We start from the raw sequence: 16,357 nt of genomic DNA, 5'->3' as shown, positions 1-16,357 counted from the left end.
CCTTATGTGTTTACTAAAATCAGATTCCAAAAGTGCTTTTTGTGTTTGCCATTGTTTTTGTCTTTCGGATGGGATCTCCCCTTTTAATCCCATTATTTCAACACCTGTTGGACAATGCATTTGTACAGTCATGTGTGATAATGAGCTAATTTATTAAATGCAATTAATTAATACATTGCCACCTCTTGTTTTGTGTCGTCTGTGTTTCTGTGTTTCCGGCATTTCACATTGGAACAGCTCATTCACCTTCCTTGTCTTCTCTCCGCCCTCCCTCCTAGGTAGGTTAAAGAGCTGCACCTGAGCCAGCCACTGATTGATGCAGCACCATAGTCAAATAGTGGAGTGGAGTAGGGGAACAGCAAACAGCCATTAAAGCAGCCAGCCCGCCCGCCCGCCCGTCACAATGGACCTACCTGTGTACACTAGATGGATGTGATGGAATGTACTGTGGTCCCTACATTTCAAGAAGAAGTAAGAATTGCAGTTGCAACAAACCCTTGCTTGCCTACAAAGAGAGCAGCAATTTGGATTTGTTACTATGTTACCTGGAAGAATAACAAACTGTGCAAGGATGGAGGTTGTAGGAGCAAGGAGAACAAGTTGTCTGTAAAGTTGGTGGATGCCTATTTTCCATTTTGCAGTCCCTTGTCTCCCTCTTGTGGCCTCCTGGAGGCAACTAGCTGTGCAAAAAAAAGACAGCCTGGGGGCCGGCTGTTGCAGTGTTGCCCTCTCAGGCAACACTGAGTGACTGACTGAGCCGCACCGTCTTATATAAAGTTCAGACGGAACTTTGCACGTGTCATAGTGGAGACCTCAGGAGCCAGAGCCAGCTTTCTGACATCATAATGGGGCCTCAGAGATAAAAGCCTGGGCCCAGGCAGTGTTGGTCAGTGCTGCTCAGCAGGCAGCACTGGACTGGATTAAAGCTGATACAAGGTGTGAAAGGAGAAGGGGTGGCAGTGGGCATGCACTTACTGCTGCTGCTGCTGCTGCTGCTGCTGCTGCTGCTGCCAGTGTTTGCACGGCAGGAGGGCATTTGGGCGTTGCCAGGAAGGCGTTTTTATGTCGATTCCTCCTCTTTCAGCACTACATTGTGGTGCAAGCAAAAGAAGCAAAACGCGCGGCACGTTCGGGTTATCGCTTCTCGGCCTTTTGGCTAAGATCAAGTGTAGTATCTGTTCTTATCAGTTTAATATCTGATACGTCCCCTATCTGGGGACCATATATTAAATGGATTTTTAGAACAGGGAGATGGAAATAGAGCTTGCTCTGTCCACTCCACGCATTGACCTGGTATTGCAGTATTTCCAGGACCGGTGCACCCTTTCCTTATGTGTTTACTAAAATCAGATTCCAAAAGTGCTTTTTGTGTTTGCCATTGTTTTTGTCTTTCGGATGGGATCTCCCCTTTTAATCCCATTATTTCAACACCTGTTGGACAATGCATTTGTACAGTCATGTGTGATAATGAGCTAATTTATTAAATGCAATTAATTAATACATTGCCACCTCTTGTTTTGTGTCGTCTGTGTTTCTGTGTTTCCGGCATTTCACATTGGAACAGCTCATTCACCTTCCTTGTCTTCTCTCCGCCCTCCCTCCTAGGTAGGTTAAAGAGCTGCACCTGAGCCAGCCACTGATTGATGCAGCACCATAGTCAAATAGTGGAGTGGAGTAGGGGAACAGCAAACAGCCATTAAAGCAGCCAGCCCGCCCGCCCGCCCGTCACAATGGACCTACCTGTGTACACTAGATGGATGTGATGGAATGTACTGTGGTCCCTACATTTCAAGAAGAAGTAAGAATTGCAGTTGCAACAAACCCTTGCTTGCCTACAAAGAGAGCAGCAATTTGGATTTGTTACTATGTTACCTGGAAGAATAACAAACTGTGCAAGGATGGAGGTTGTAGGAGCAAGGAGAACAAGTTGTCTGTAAAGTTGGTGGATGCCTATTTTCCATTTTGCAGTCCCTTGTCTCCCTCTTGTGGCCTCCTGGAGGCAACTAGCTGTGCAAAAAAAAGACAGCCTGGGGGCCGGCTGTTGCAGTGTTGCCCTCTCAGGCAACACTGAGTGACTGACTGAGCCGCACCGTCTTATATAAAGTTCAGACGGAACTTTGCACGTGTCATAGTGGAGACCTCAGGAGCCAGAGCCAGCTTTCTGACATCATAATGGGGCCTCAGAGATAAAAGCCTGGGCCCAGGCAGTGTTGGTCAGTGCTGCTCAGCAGGCAGCACTGGACTGGATTAAAGCTGATACAAGGTGTGAAAGGAGAAGGGGTGGCAGTGGGCATGCACTTACTGCTGCTGCTGCTGCTGCTGCCGCCAGTGTTTGCACGGCAGGAGGGCATTTGGGCGTTGCCAGGAAGGCGTTTTTATGTCGATTCCTCCTCTTTCAGCACTGCATTGTGGTGCAAGCAAAAGAAGCAAATCCTGTCTTGCTTCCTCTCCGGCCTTTATTCACCTCCCGCTTAGTAGCTGTGAGTGTGTGTGAGCCTGCAGGGCCCCATGGAATTGCCTAGGAGTAGGCTGAATCGCTGCAAGGGGTGAACAGCAGTATTGGGCAGGCTCGGTCAACGCGCGGCCCGTTCGGGTTATCGCTTCTCGGCCTTCTGGCTGAGATCAAGTGTAGTGCTGTTTATTCGTATCAGTACTGCCTTGGTCTTGGTTGGGAGGTGCTCCGGTACCCTCTCTCTCGGCCTCGGGGGATTGTCCAGGTTCGCCTGGACTTCACCCCCGTGCTGCTATTTGGGAGAGAGGCTTAGTCCGGAGCAACGAGCGGCGATCCCCCTGGCCACAGTGACCCGTGTGTCTCTGTGGTGCGATACCCATTCAGTGAGTTATCATGGCGGCAGATGATACTCTCACGTTCGAGCCGAACTTCACTCGGCTAAAAAACTCGGTACGTTTTACGTATACGGAGGAGGCTCCAGCCAATCGTGGATTGAAACACCTGATCGAAGAGGTGCTTTTGGGAGTATTTGCGATCCGGCCATTGGAGATTTTGGCAATCCAGGACTATCCTAGGCGTGGGATCTATGATGTGACCTTGCGATATGACGGTATATACTTGGATTTTGCAAATCGCTTGAAAAAGGTAGGCAGAGATCCCAGGCTTAAAGGGGTCCAGATTGTGGAGCATTTTTCTTCAGATCGGAAACTCATGGTGATTAAAATGTATTCTCCTTATATAACTGAAGATGAGATAATATTCTTTTTAAAAAATTTTTGTACTTTGGTTATTCCTAAGGGGAAGGTTATGAATGAGTTTGATGTATGGACCTCTAAATGGAAATTTTTTGTTGAACTTAAAGACGACCCAAAAGCACCTGAGGAAAAATTGGTACCCCCAGCTCGTTTTAAATTGGGCAATATTAACGGTGATATTTTTTTTAATGGCATGGAGGAATTTTGTCGAATTTGCAAAAAATACGGGCATACAAAAAATGATTGCGAGAGTACTTGCACAAATTGTGGCAGCCAAAACCATACTGTTAAAAGTTGTAACAAACCAAAAAAGTGTAGTCTGTGTCAAGACACCAGTCACTTTTACGTAGCTTGTCCCCACAGACAGAAACCGCAGAAGAGACCACAAAATTCTACATACCGACCCCAACGAGAGAAACAACTGGAAAACCAGCCGGCACCCGAAGAGGAAGCAAGAATGGAGACCCAAGAAGCAAGTCACACCTCGGACATTAATACTGGTAAGTCTGTTGCCTCTCTTGATAACGAAGGATTTCAGTCTCAAATTAGGATGAAGGACCGACAAAAGGAGAGGAAGCGAATAGAGAAGCAGGGGACGGGGATGCCTTTTTCTCGAAAGGAAGGTAGAAACCCGGAGGAAGCTGTTTCTCAGGAAAAACAAGAAGATCTAGGTGCGAAAAAACGGAAGACAGGTGAGCCTCAAAATCAGGACGTACTAAGGATGACAAACCGGTACTTAGTAATACAACCTGTAGGTGAACCTGGAGCAACCAGCACTGTCCCGGAAACCCCAGAAGAGATGGCCCAGATGTCTGTTGGACAGCCTGGCGCTTCCCATTCAGGAGGCCCTATGGAAGAGACGGACTACGGGTCAAAAATACCAGAGAGAGGAAAGACGGGTTTAACGATCATTCCAAATACTCTCCTTAGTCCTCTGTGTGAGGATTTTTCGGAGGAGGCAACAGACAGCGATTCCAGTTCTACAAGCTTTTTGCACGGCGTGACTTCTAGAGGGGACCTGGAAAACTCTGACAGCTCTCAGGGGTTGGCTAGGCTGGAAGAAGAAATAAAGATTTTAAGGGGTTGAAAATTGTGTTTTATCCCACCTTTTATATCTCATCAATGGCAGTTTTAAAAGGACTCTCCCTAAATGTAAGGGGACTCAAGTCAAAAATACGCAGAACAGTCCTTTTTAATTATTTATCCCTGCTTTCTGCTTCAGTGTTCTTTTTGCAGGAGTGTGGCATCCCTCATCGGGCAGAATATAAAAAGTACGAAACAGATTGGAAATATGGAACTTCGGTTTGGTCTGGTTCTAACCTATCAAAATCTGCAGGAGTGGCAATCCTTTTTAAGGGTAATATTAATATTGCTTTTAAACAAGAAATTTTACCAGGCAGGATTTTATTAGTAAAGGCTTTTATAAATGGTATTAAGTGGCAGTTTTTAAATTTTTATGGATCACCAGATAAAAAAGAAAGAGAAGAAATGCTGGGAATTTTACCTCTTTTTATAACCGATTCCTGTCCCTTGGTTTTAGCTGGGGATTTTAATTGTGTTTTAAGAGGTGAAAAAAGAATTACGCAGTCCTCCAGTAGAAACTACGATAGAACTTCTGGTCTTTTAAGTAACATTGTGAGTGATTTTAAACTTACAGATGTCTTCAAAAATTGTAATAAAAAAATGTCAGATCTAGATAGCACTACTTGGAGTAACATACGATGTAGCTCAAGAATTGATTTTATTTTTTCTTCTCAGCAAATTTTACCTGTCCACTGTGAGCTTTTAACAAACATGTTCTCTGACCATAAAGGCCTTTTATTTGTTCTAAATTTTGACTCTGGTTTTAGAAGAGGCTCCAGTTCATGGAAGATGAATGTAGCACTTTTAAAGGATGGAAAAATAATCGCAGATTTTATCAGGTTTTATAATAGGTGTAAGCGAAAGAGAGACCCTACAGAATCCATGACGTTATGGTGGGATAAGATGAAGAAGAAGATCAAAAAATTTTTCATAAGGTATGGAATTCAAAGAGCAAAAGAAAAAAGAGCGGTCTATGAAAAATTAAATATTCAATTGCAAACTCTTTACAAAATAAGGTCTGTGGGGGTAGAAGTGACTGAGGAGATAATACAGGTAAAAAAAGAAGCCCAAATGTTTCTGGAAGATAAAGGAAAAGAGATAATTTTTAAAGCAAAAATACAACACATGGAAGAAAACGAGAAATGCTCCAGATATTTTTTTAAAAAAAGTATACAAAAGAAGATTCATATAGATAAAATGGAAGGAGAAACCGATATTGATAACATTTTAAAAAAAACTCATATTTATTATAAAGATCTTTTTAGCGAAAAAAATGTGGATACTAATTTTATGGAGAACGTTTTAAAAGAAGTTTCATGTGTTTTAGATTTTAATGCCCAATCTGCTTTATTACAGCCCATCACCGAGAAAGAGATGCTGGATACTATAAATAGTTTTAAGTTGGGCAAGGTTCCAGGAGCTGATGGGGTACCAATCGAATTTTACAGAACTTTTTATGAGGTTTTAAAGGATGATTTTTTATCTCTCCTTTTAGAAGTTTTTAGCTCAAAGATTTTACCAGAATCCTGGAAAATGGGTGATGTATCATTACTGCACAAAAAAGGTAATAAAGAAGAGATCAAGAACTGGAGGCCGATAACTTTATTAAATTGCGACTACAAGGTAATGGCCAAGATCTGTGCAAACAGACTCAAAACTGTGATCGAGAAACTTATTCACCCCAATCAAGTTTGTGGAATTCCAGGAAGAAGTATATGGGAAAATCTTAACCTCATAAAGGATCTGATAGATGATGCAAACAGCAGGAAAAGCAACTTGGCAATTTTAATGGTAGATTTCGAAAAAGCATTTGATAGGGTCTCACACCAGTTTTTATTCAATGTTTTAGGAAAGATGGGCGTACCAGAAAATTTTATAAATTCTTTAAAAACATTTTATAGGGACTGTCAAAGTAGAATTTTAATTAATGGTTTTAAGTCCCAGGCTGTTCCCCTCAGGTCCGGTGTGAAACAAGGTTGTCCCCTATCACCTCTACTTTTTATCTGTGCCCTTGAACCCCTTTTATGCATGATTAGGAGAGACAATGACATTTGTGGGGTAGCTCTCCCGGGTAGCAAGGGTACTGAAGCCAAGGTTGTAAGTTACATGGATGATGTTGCAATAACCTGTAAGGATAATATATCATTAAAAAAGTCCTTAAAGCAAATCCATTATTTCTGCTGTGCATCAGGTTTTAAAGTAAATTTTAATAAATGTGAGATTTTAAAGATTGGTGCAATAGATATGCAAGACATTGAGATTCCAATTGTAGAGAAAGTGAAGATTTTAGGTATTTATTTTAATGAATACAATAATGTAACGGAGAACTGGGAGGGGATCATGCAAAATGTAAACCAGAAGTTATGTATATGGAGAATGAGAGATCTGACTATGGAGGGCAAAGTGCTTATTATTAAAATGGTGATCCTGCCTTTGATTTTATACTTGAGCTTAGTCTTCCCCCCTCCCACCCGTATTTTATGCAAATTGCAAAAAGCATGTTTTACTTTCTTTTGGAATTCAAAAATGGAAAAATTAAAAAGAGAAATCGTTTTTAAACCCAAAGATAAAGGAGGAAAAGATTTTACTGATTTTAGAGTTTTCTTATACACTAAGTTCTTTTCATTATGTTTTAGGAATTTTTTTAAAGAAAACTATTGGTCATTCTTCTTGAGATACAATTTGGGAAATTTCATGAGGCGTTTTGGGTGGTTTCAAACTGATCTTAAACATCCCTACAGTTTTAACATGCCAGATATTTATGAGATTTTAGAGAAAATTGTTATCCTTTTTAATCTCACTAAGGTAAAAACAGATGTTTTAATGAATGGCAAAGTTTTAACAAAATTTATTTTAAAATCCACTGAGGTTTGTTTTATTGGGAATTTTAATGAGATACAATGTAAGAATATATGGAAAATGCTGAATTCTTTTTATCTTTTTAATTCCCAGAAAGACCTAGCCTGGAGCTGCGTCCACAGTTGCCTGCCATGCCGTTCCTTCCAACACAGACGGCGTTTGTCAGCTACAGCCAATTGCCCAAGAGAGGGATGCCACAATGAGGAAACCATTTTTCATTTATTATGGACCTGCGAGTTTGCGAAGGACGTTTGGAAGAAGATTTTACCGCTATTAAAAACAATCACGGCAATAAAGACTTTTAACTACTACGTCATATTATATGGACAAATAGACTGTGTTTCCTTTCCGGACAGATGGACGGCATGGAGGATCATTAACTGTGTGAAAGCAGCTCTTTGGAAGGCACGGAACATTTTACTTTTTAAAAAGGATATTTTATCGGTGGATAATGTAATTGGGATGATTTTAAGTGAAATGTTTTTATATCTTTTACTTGATAAACAAAAGGACGCTTCTGCATATGTAAAATGGCATTTTAATGATTGGAATTCTATATTGTAATGTAAATGTCTTGCACCTGTATGTAAAATCTTTTTTTTTGAAATTTGAATAAACGGTTTTGTATCCTTGTGGTACAGCCAAAACAAAAAAAAAATCTGTTCTTATCAGTTTAATATCTGATACGTCCCCTATCTGGGGACCATATATTAAATGGATTTTTAGAACAGGGAGATGGAAATAGAGCTTGCTCTGTCCACTCCACGCATTGACCTGGTATTGCAGTATTTCCAGGACCGGTGCACCCTTTCCTTATGTGTTTACTAAAATCAGATTCCAAAAGTGCTTTTTGTGTTTGCCATTGTTTTTGTCTTTCGGATGGGATCTCCCCTTTTAATCCCATTATTTCAACACCTGTTGGACAATGCATTTGTACAGTCATGTGTGATAATGAGCTAATTTATTAAATGCAATTAATTAATACATTGCCACCTCTTGTTTTGTGTCGTCTGTGTTTCTGTGTTTCCGGCATTTCACATTGGAACAGCTCATTCACCTTCCTTGTCTTCTCTCCGCCCTCCCTCCTAGGTAGGTTAAAGAGCTGCACCTGAGCCAGCCACTGATTGATGCAGCACCATAGTCAAATAGTGGAGTGGAGTAGGGGAACAGCAAACAGCCATTAAAGCAGCCAGCCCGCCCGCCCGCCCGTCACAATGGACCTACCTGTGTACACTAGATGGATGTGATGGAATGTACTGTGGTCCCTACATTTCAAGAAGAAGTAAGAATTGCAGTTGCAACAAACCCTTGCTTGCCTACAAAGAGAGCAGCAATTTGGATTTGTTACTATGTTACCTGGAAGAATAACAAACTGTGCAAGGATGGAGGTTGTAGGAGCAAGGAGAACAAGTTGTCTGTAAAGTTGGTGGATGCCTATTTTCCATTTTGCAGTCCCTTGTCTCCCTCTTGTGGCCTCCTGGAGGCAACTAGCTGTGCAAAAAAAAGACAGCCTGGGGGCCGGCTGTTGCAGTGTTGCCCTCTCAGGCAACACTGAGTGACTGACTGAGCCGCACCGTCTTATATAAAGTTCAGACGGAACTTTGCACGTGTCATAGTGGAGACCTCAGGAGCCAGAGCCAGCTTTCTGACATCATAATGGGGCCTCAGAGATAAAAGCCTGGGCCCAGGCAGTGTTGGTCAGTGCTGCTCAGCAGGCAGCACTGGACTGAATTAAAGCTGATACAAGGTGTGAAAGGAGAAGGGGTGGCAGTGGGCATGCACTTACTGCTGCTGCTGCTGCTGCTGCTGCTGCTGCCGCCAGTGTTTGCACGGCAGGAGGGCATTTGGGCGTTGCCAGGAAGGCGTTTTTATGTCGATTCCTCCTCTTTCAGCACTGCATTGTGGTGCAAGCAAAAGAAGCAAATCCTGTCTTGCTTCCTCTCCGGCCTTTATTCACCTCCCGCGTAGCTGTGAGTGTGTGTGAGCCTGCAGGGCCCCATGGAATTGCCTAGGAGTAGGCTGAATCGCTGCAAGGGGTGAACAGCAGTATTGGGCAGGCTCGGTCAACGCGCGGCCCGTTCGGGTTATCGCTTCTCGGCCTTTTGGCTAAGACCAAGTGTATTTATACAGGAGGTTTTTAGTCAGAAGGTGCTCAGGTACCCTCTCTCTCGGCCTCGGGGGATCGTCCAGGTTCGCCTGGACTTCACCCCCGTGCTGCTATTTGGGAGAGAGGCTTAGTCCTGAGCAACGAGTTGCGATCCCCCCCCAGCCCTTTGGTACGTCTCAGGACCCCATAGGGCGCAGCTTTTTGCTGTGCGGTTCGGCCTGGCCACGGAAATGGCAGGCGAGCCTGATGCGGTGCCGGTGTATGCCCGGCTAAGGAACTCTGCCCGATTTATCGTGGCAGAGGGTGGAGGCGGTCCACGTGGCGTAAAGTTCTTGGTCCACAAGATCTTGGAAGAACTACTGGCGGTCCACAAGAATGAGATTTTGGCTATCCAGGACTACCCGAAACGAGGAATTTTCGACGTCACCTTTATGGGAGAAGGAATCCTCCGTGATGCCATGGACCGAGCTGAGAGGAGAAAAGGTGAACTCGTGGTAGCGGGAGTCCAGGTAGTAGAACATGCCTTCGAAATTACGAAACTCGTGGTGATTAAAATGTACTCCCCATATGTGAAGGATATGGAAGTGGCAGCATTCTTAGCTGCCTACTTCAAGAATGTCAAACTGTTGGGGAGAGTTATGAACGAGTGTGGAGTGTGGACCGTCAAGTGGAAGTTTTTAGTAACATTGATAAAGGACCCCTCCACCCAGGAAACGAGATTACCACCGGCTCGTTTTAAAATTGGAAATGTGAATGGCGACCTCTATTTTTCAGGGATGCCAAACTTCTGCAGGGCCTGCGGTACTTATGGACATACCAGTTTTAACTGCGATGTCACCTGTAGAAACTGTGGAAGCAAAGAGCACAATATGAGAGAGTGCTCACAAGAGAAAAAATGTAATTTTTGCCAAAAAACTGGTCATTTGTACTATTCTTGTCCCCATAGGTACCGAGGCGAAGAAAATGAGCAACCCGAGGCGCCCCCACGTGCTCCACCAGCAGACCAGTCCCACCCCCGGGGAGAGGAGCATGCCGGGGCCGCGAAGGAGCAGCGAGGCACCTGGGCTTCAGTGGTGCGGAGTAATGGAGCCAAAGCAGGTGCCTCGCAGCCAGCAACCTCTGAGGAAAGGAAGGAGCCCAGCGCCAATGACAAAAGGCAAGCTAAGCGAAAGGCGGAAAAGGAGCAGGCCACCAATGATACTGTGGCATCCCAGAGGGCTGGTTGTCCAGTGGGTGCCGGGCCTGCTCCTGTACCTGGGTCTCAGGAGTCTGACTCCGAGCAGGAGAACTGGGTAGCGGTGGGTCCCCGAAAAAAGGGAAAACAGGAGCGTGCTGGTAGGAGGGAATCAGGGGAGGAGCAGATGGACACATACGTGAAGAAAAGTGAGGCTCCTCCTAGGACCACCTCCTCGCCTGACCTGGTGAGGAGGGTGGGCACTGTTCCCTCCCAGATACCGGACACCCCGCCGTGTGCGCAACCTCCCCCTCTAAGACGGCGTCAACAGAGCCTGGGGGGAGAGGCGGGGCCCTTGGGGGACCCACCCGAAATGGACCTACGTGGTCACCCAGTGGAGACCCAGGTGACGCTAAGCGAGAGTGGGCTCCCCTTGTACGAGATAAGAGTTGCTGGCACGGCCCTCAGTGAAGGTAGTTCCTCTCCCTTTTCGTCCCTCTTTGCAGGCGATTCGGACGAGGGTGGGGATATGAGCGCAAACGAGAGTTCTGGTAATGCTGGTGGAGGAAATGTCTGATTTTAAGTTCCACGAATATTTATTATTTTAAAATCAAGACGCTATTTTAATCTCCACAATGTCAGAAGTAAAGGGAATCTCCCTCAACGTGAGGGGCGCCAAGTCCAAAGTTAGAAGGGTTGCTCTCTTCAGCTTTTTAGCTGGCCTGGCAGCCTCTGTTTTTTTCCTGCAGGAGTGCGGCATTCCCCATATGATGAAGTACCATAAATACCAAGAGGATTGGAAGTATGGTCCATCAGTCTGGTCTGGATCTAACGAGTCCAGATCAGCAGGGGTCGCCATTCTTTTTAAGGGAAACGTTTTAATCGATTTTATCCAAGAGATTTTTCCAGGACGTATTTTATTGGTTAAGGCTTTTATTGACGGTGTGAAATGGCAGTTTTTAAATTTTTACGGCTCACCAGATAAAAATGAAAGAGCAGAAATGTTAGCGATTTTACCTCTTTTTATTAACACGACTGAGCCTTTTATCCTCGCAGGTGATTTTAATTGTATCCTGAGGGGGGAACGCCGGCTTACCAGCGCTACAAGCAGAAACTATGACAAGACCTCTGGACTGCTCAAAGATATGGTGGGTGATTTTAAATTAAAAGACGTTTATAAGGAGTGTAACAGGAGCAGTCCAGAGGAAGCCGGCGTTACCTGGAGCAACACCACCTGTAGCTCCAGGATAGATTTTATATTTTGTAATGAGAATCTACTGCCTTTTAAATGTGAAGTTTTAACCAATGTTTTTTCTGATCACAAGCTTTTATCATTTTATGTAAAGCGTGATTTTAATAACATTATTAGTAAAAAGTCCTGGAAGTTAAATGTTTCCCTTTTAGATGATCCACAGGTTTTTACAGATTTTATTGAATTTTACAAAGAGAGTAGGCGGGTGAGAGACACACGGGCTCCCATCACCGCATGGTGGGAGAAAATGAAAAGGAAAATAAAAGAATTTTTTATTAAAAAAAGCGTGGCGAAAGCTAGAGAGAAGCAAGCTTTTTTTAAAATTCTCAACACCCGCCTACAGACCCTGTACAAGATGAGAGAGCATGAGATAGAGGTACAAGACGACATCACCAACTTAAAAAAAGAGATAGCTCAGTGCCTGGAGCAGAAAGGTAAAGAAATTATATTTCGTTCTAAAGTACAGCACGTGGAAGAGAACGAGACCTGCTCCAGGTACTTTTTTAAGAAAATGAACAATAAAAAAGCTATTCTTAAAAATATTGATGGGGTGTCGGATGTACAGGGTCTTTTAAGTAAAGTTCATGAGTTTTATACTGACCTTTTTAATGTGAAAACTGTGGATCGTGATTTTATGCGTGACTCGCTGAAGGAGATTACCACTGTTTTAGACCCTGTCTCCCAGAATTTTTTATTGCAGGAACTGTCGGAGCAGGAGATTTTAGAGACAGTGAAGAGTTTTAAAGCAGGTAAAGTTCCTGGCCCGGACGGTATACCCAGCGAGTTTTATGTCAAATTTTATGATATTTTAAAAGATGATCTCTTAAACCTTTTTACCGAAGTCTTTCATTCCAAGATGCTGCCTAAGTCCTGGCGGAAGGGTGAGGTCTCCTTGCTATACAAAAAAGGTGACATCGCAGTTTTAGAGAATTGGAGACCAATAACCCTTCTGAATAGTGACTACAAAATAATGGCAAAACTATGTGCAAACCGTTTAAAAGCCATAGTACCCCACATCATACACTCTAACCAGGTGTGTGGGGTGCCAGGCCGCAGCATCTGGGATAATATTAATTTAATAAAAGATGCGATTGAAGACACAAAATCTAGAAACGGAAAATTAGCCATTTTATCCATAGATTTTCAAAAAGCTTTCGACCGAGTATCGCACTTTTATCTTTTTAAGGTTTTAGAGCGGATGGGTATACCTGAAGGTTTTTTATTATCTATTAAAGCCTTTTATAAAGATTGCACAAGCAAAATTTTAGTAAATGGTTTTAAGACACAGGACGTTCTTTTAAACTCTGGGGTGAAGCAGGGGTGTCCCTTGTCCCCACTGCTTTTCATATGTGCACTAGAGCCTCTGCTATGCGCAATACGCCGTGATAAACAAATACGTGGAGTCCCCCTGCCAGGGGGAGGCGGCATAGAGGCTAAAGCAGTGGGGTACATGGATGATGTGGCGATACTTTGTAGGGACACCCTCTCGCTTCAGAAAGCCCTAAAACAAATTGAGTTTTATTGCTGTGCTTCCGGTTTTAGAATAAATTTCAGCAAAAGTAATATTTTAAGAATAGGAAGCATGGTTTTTAGAGACGTACCCGTTCCTGTGTCAGATACTATTAAAGTTTTAGGTATCTCCTTCAGTGAGCACGACAATGGTTTTATAAGTTGGGACATGGTGGCGCAGAAGGTAAACAATAAAATTTGTATGTGGAATATGAGGAAACTCACCATGGAGGGAAAAATTTTAATCATAAAAATGGTCATTTTACCCCTTCTTTTATATACAAGCATGGTGTTCCCTCCCCCAACAGTTTTATTACGAAAAATAACAAAAGCATGTTTTACTTTCTTTTGGAGTTCCAGGATGGAGAAATTGAAACGAGAAACGGTAATAAAGTCCAAACCAAAGGGTGGCAAAGATTTTCCTGATTTTAATAGGTTTCTTTTAATTAAGTTCTTTAGTTTCTGTTTTAATTCCCTTTTTAAAGAGCACTATTGGTCTTACTTTTTACGTTTTAATACTGGGTTTTTTATGCGGAGGTTTGGTTGGTTTAACATAATTTTATCCTCACCATACGCTTTTAAATTACCAGCAAACTACGTAATTTTAGAAAAATAGTGGCTCTCTTCAATTTAAAAGGGAAGACCGTGAATGAACTTAAGAATAGCAAAAAACTAATAAAAGACCTGAGAGAGAGCGAGACGGTCAGCAATGTAGAGAATTTTAATACGCAACGATGTGCTTTTATTTTCAAAATGATTAATGTGTTTTATCTTTTTAATGCACAGATGGACCTGGCCTGGAGCTGCGTTCATCAATGTCTTCCATGCCGGGCATTCCAGTACAGAAGAGGATTCGCGAGGTCTGCCGTCTGCCCGAGGGAAGGCTGCCAGGCCGAGGAAACTATAAGACATATTTTTTGGACATGTGACTTTGCAAAACAATTTTGGAAAAAAATATTCCCTCTTTTGGTGAAGATGGCAGACCTAAAGGACTTAAACTATGAAGATATTTTATATGGACTTTTTGGATGCCCAACCGCGAGTCAGAAGATAATTGCATGGAAGACGATGAACTGCGCCAAAGAAGCTCTATGGAAGGCCAGGAACATCCTCCTTTTTAAGCACGACGTTTTATCGGTTGATGATGTTTTAGGTCTTTGTTTTAGTGAGATGTATATTTATTTTTTATTAGACAAAAAAAGGAATGCCACCCTTCTAAATAAATGGTTTGTGACTGACTGGAACTCCAAATAAATAAAGATTTGCCCCATGTCCCTCTACATAAATTTTATGAAAATTTGATTTTACTATTGTTACAATGTAAAAATTATTTGTATGTATCTGTGTAACTAAAATGTGTTTTATTGTAAAATTGAAATTTTTATAAATAAATCATTGACACCCCCGCGAGGGGGTAGCCAACTGAAAAAAAAATCTGTTCTTATCAGTTTAATATCTGATACGTCCCCTATCTGGGGACCATATATTAAATGGATTTTTAGAACAGGGAGATGGAAATAGAGCTTGCTCTGTCCACTCCACGCATTGACCTGGTATTGCAGTATTTCCAGGACCGGTGCACCCTTTCCTTATGTGTTTACTAAAATCAGATTCCAAAAGTGCTTTTTGTGTTTGCCATTGTTTTTGTCTTTCGGATGGGATCTCCCCTTTTAATCCCATTATTTCAACACCTGTTGGACAATGCATTTGTACAGTCATGTGTGATAATGAGCTAATTTATTAAATGCAATTAATTAATACATTGCCACCTCTTGTTTTGTGTCGTCTGTGTTTCTGTGTTTCCGGCATTTCACATTGGAACAGCTCATTCACCTTCCTTGTCTTCTCTCCGCCCTCCCTCCTAGGTAGGTTAAAGAGCTGCACCTGAGCCAGCCACTGATTGATGCAGCACCATAGTCAAATAGTGGAGTGGAGTAGGGGAACAGCAAACAGCCATTAAAGCAGCCAGCCCGCCCGCCCGCCCGTCAGCCCGCCCGTCACAATGGACCTACCTGTGTACACTAGATGGATGTGATGGAATGTACTGTGGTCCCTACATTTCAAGAAGAAGTAAGAATTGCAGTTGCAACAAACCCTTGCTTGCCTACAAAGAGAGCAGCAATTTGGATTTGTTACTATGTTACCTGGAAGAATAACAAACTGTGCAAGGATGGAGGTTGTAGGAGCAAGGAGAACAAGTTGTCTGTAAAGTTGGTGGATGCCTATTTTCCATTTTGCAGTCCCTTGTCTCCCTCTTGTGGCCTCCTGGAGGCAACTAGCTGTGCAAAAAAAAGACAGCCTGGGGGCCGGCTGTTGCAGTGTTGCCCTCTCAGGCAACACTGAGTGACTGACTGAGCCGCACCGTCTTATATAAAGTTCAGACGGAACTTTGCACGTGTCATAGTGGAGACCTCAGGAGCCAGAGCCAGCTTTCTGACATCATAATGGGGCCTCAGAGATAAAAGCCTGGGCCCAGGCAGTGTTGGTCAGTGCTGCTCAGCAGGCAGCACTGGACTGGATTAAAGCTGATACAAGGTGTGAAAGGAGAAGGGGTGGCAGTGGGCATGCACTTACTGCTGCTGCTGCTGCTGCTGCCAGTGTTTGCACGGCAGGAGGGCATTTGGGCGTTGCCAGGAAGGCGTTTTTATGTCGATTCCTCCTCTTTCAGCACTGCATTGTGGTGCAAGCAAAAGAAGCAAATCCTGTCTTGCTTCCTCTCCGGCCTTTATTCACCTCCCGCTTAGTAGCTGTGAGTGTGTGTGAGCCTGCAGGGCCCCATGGAATTGCCTAGGAGTAGGCTGAATCGCTGCAAGGGGTGAACAGCAGTATTGGGCAGGCTCGGTCAACGCGCGGCCCGTTCGGGTTATCGCTTCTCGGCCTTTTGGCTAAGATCAGAGTTTATTGCTCTGGTCTTGGTCAGGGGGTGCGGGTTTTCCCTTGGGAGGAACCAGAGTGGTGATCGTTCTGTGATCGTGGATCGGCAGGTATAGTCAGCATGGATGCAGCAAGGACAACACCAGTGGAGAGAACCATTCGAATTAAGGTAGACCCAAGTGATTCTGGTAAGAACACCATTGAATTTGTTGGAAGGAAGCTGGTGGTCGACATGGCAGGTATCCCTCTTTATAAATTATTCTGTGTGCAAGAAAACAGAAAGCAAGGATTG

General features: G+C 43.4%; 3 non-coding genes across 3 annotated transcripts; all 3 read left to right on the top strand.

The window, feature by feature from the left end:
* Positions 1–1,136: 1,136 nt before the first annotated feature.
* On the top strand, positions 1,137–1,327 carry LOC142680600 (U2 spliceosomal RNA). The gene has a single exon (XR_012853058.1). It is a non-coding gene; the product is annotated as a U2 spliceosomal RNA (small nuclear RNA).
* Positions 1,328–7,775: 6,448 nt separating this feature from the next.
* On the top strand, positions 7,776–7,960 carry LOC142680970 (U2 spliceosomal RNA). The gene has a single exon (XR_012853356.1). It is a non-coding gene; the product is annotated as a U2 spliceosomal RNA (small nuclear RNA).
* A 6,620-nt stretch (positions 7,961–14,580) lies between these two features.
* LOC142681013 (U2 spliceosomal RNA) lies at positions 14,581–14,778 on the top strand. Its single transcript, XR_012853373.1, has one exon. It is a non-coding gene; the product is annotated as a U2 spliceosomal RNA (small nuclear RNA).
* The last annotated feature ends 1,579 nt before the right edge of the window (positions 14,779–16,357 follow it).

This window comes from Rhinoderma darwinii (genome assembly GCF_050947455.1).
Source record: "Rhinoderma darwinii isolate aRhiDar2 chromosome 2 unlocalized genomic scaffold, aRhiDar2.hap1 SUPER_2_unloc_56, whole genome shotgun sequence".
NCBI classification, from domain to species: domain Eukaryota; kingdom Metazoa; phylum Chordata; class Amphibia; order Anura; family Rhinodermatidae; genus Rhinoderma; species Rhinoderma darwinii.
Note: the sequence above shows the minus strand (reverse complement) of the source record. Positions and strands in the feature narration are given on the sequence as shown.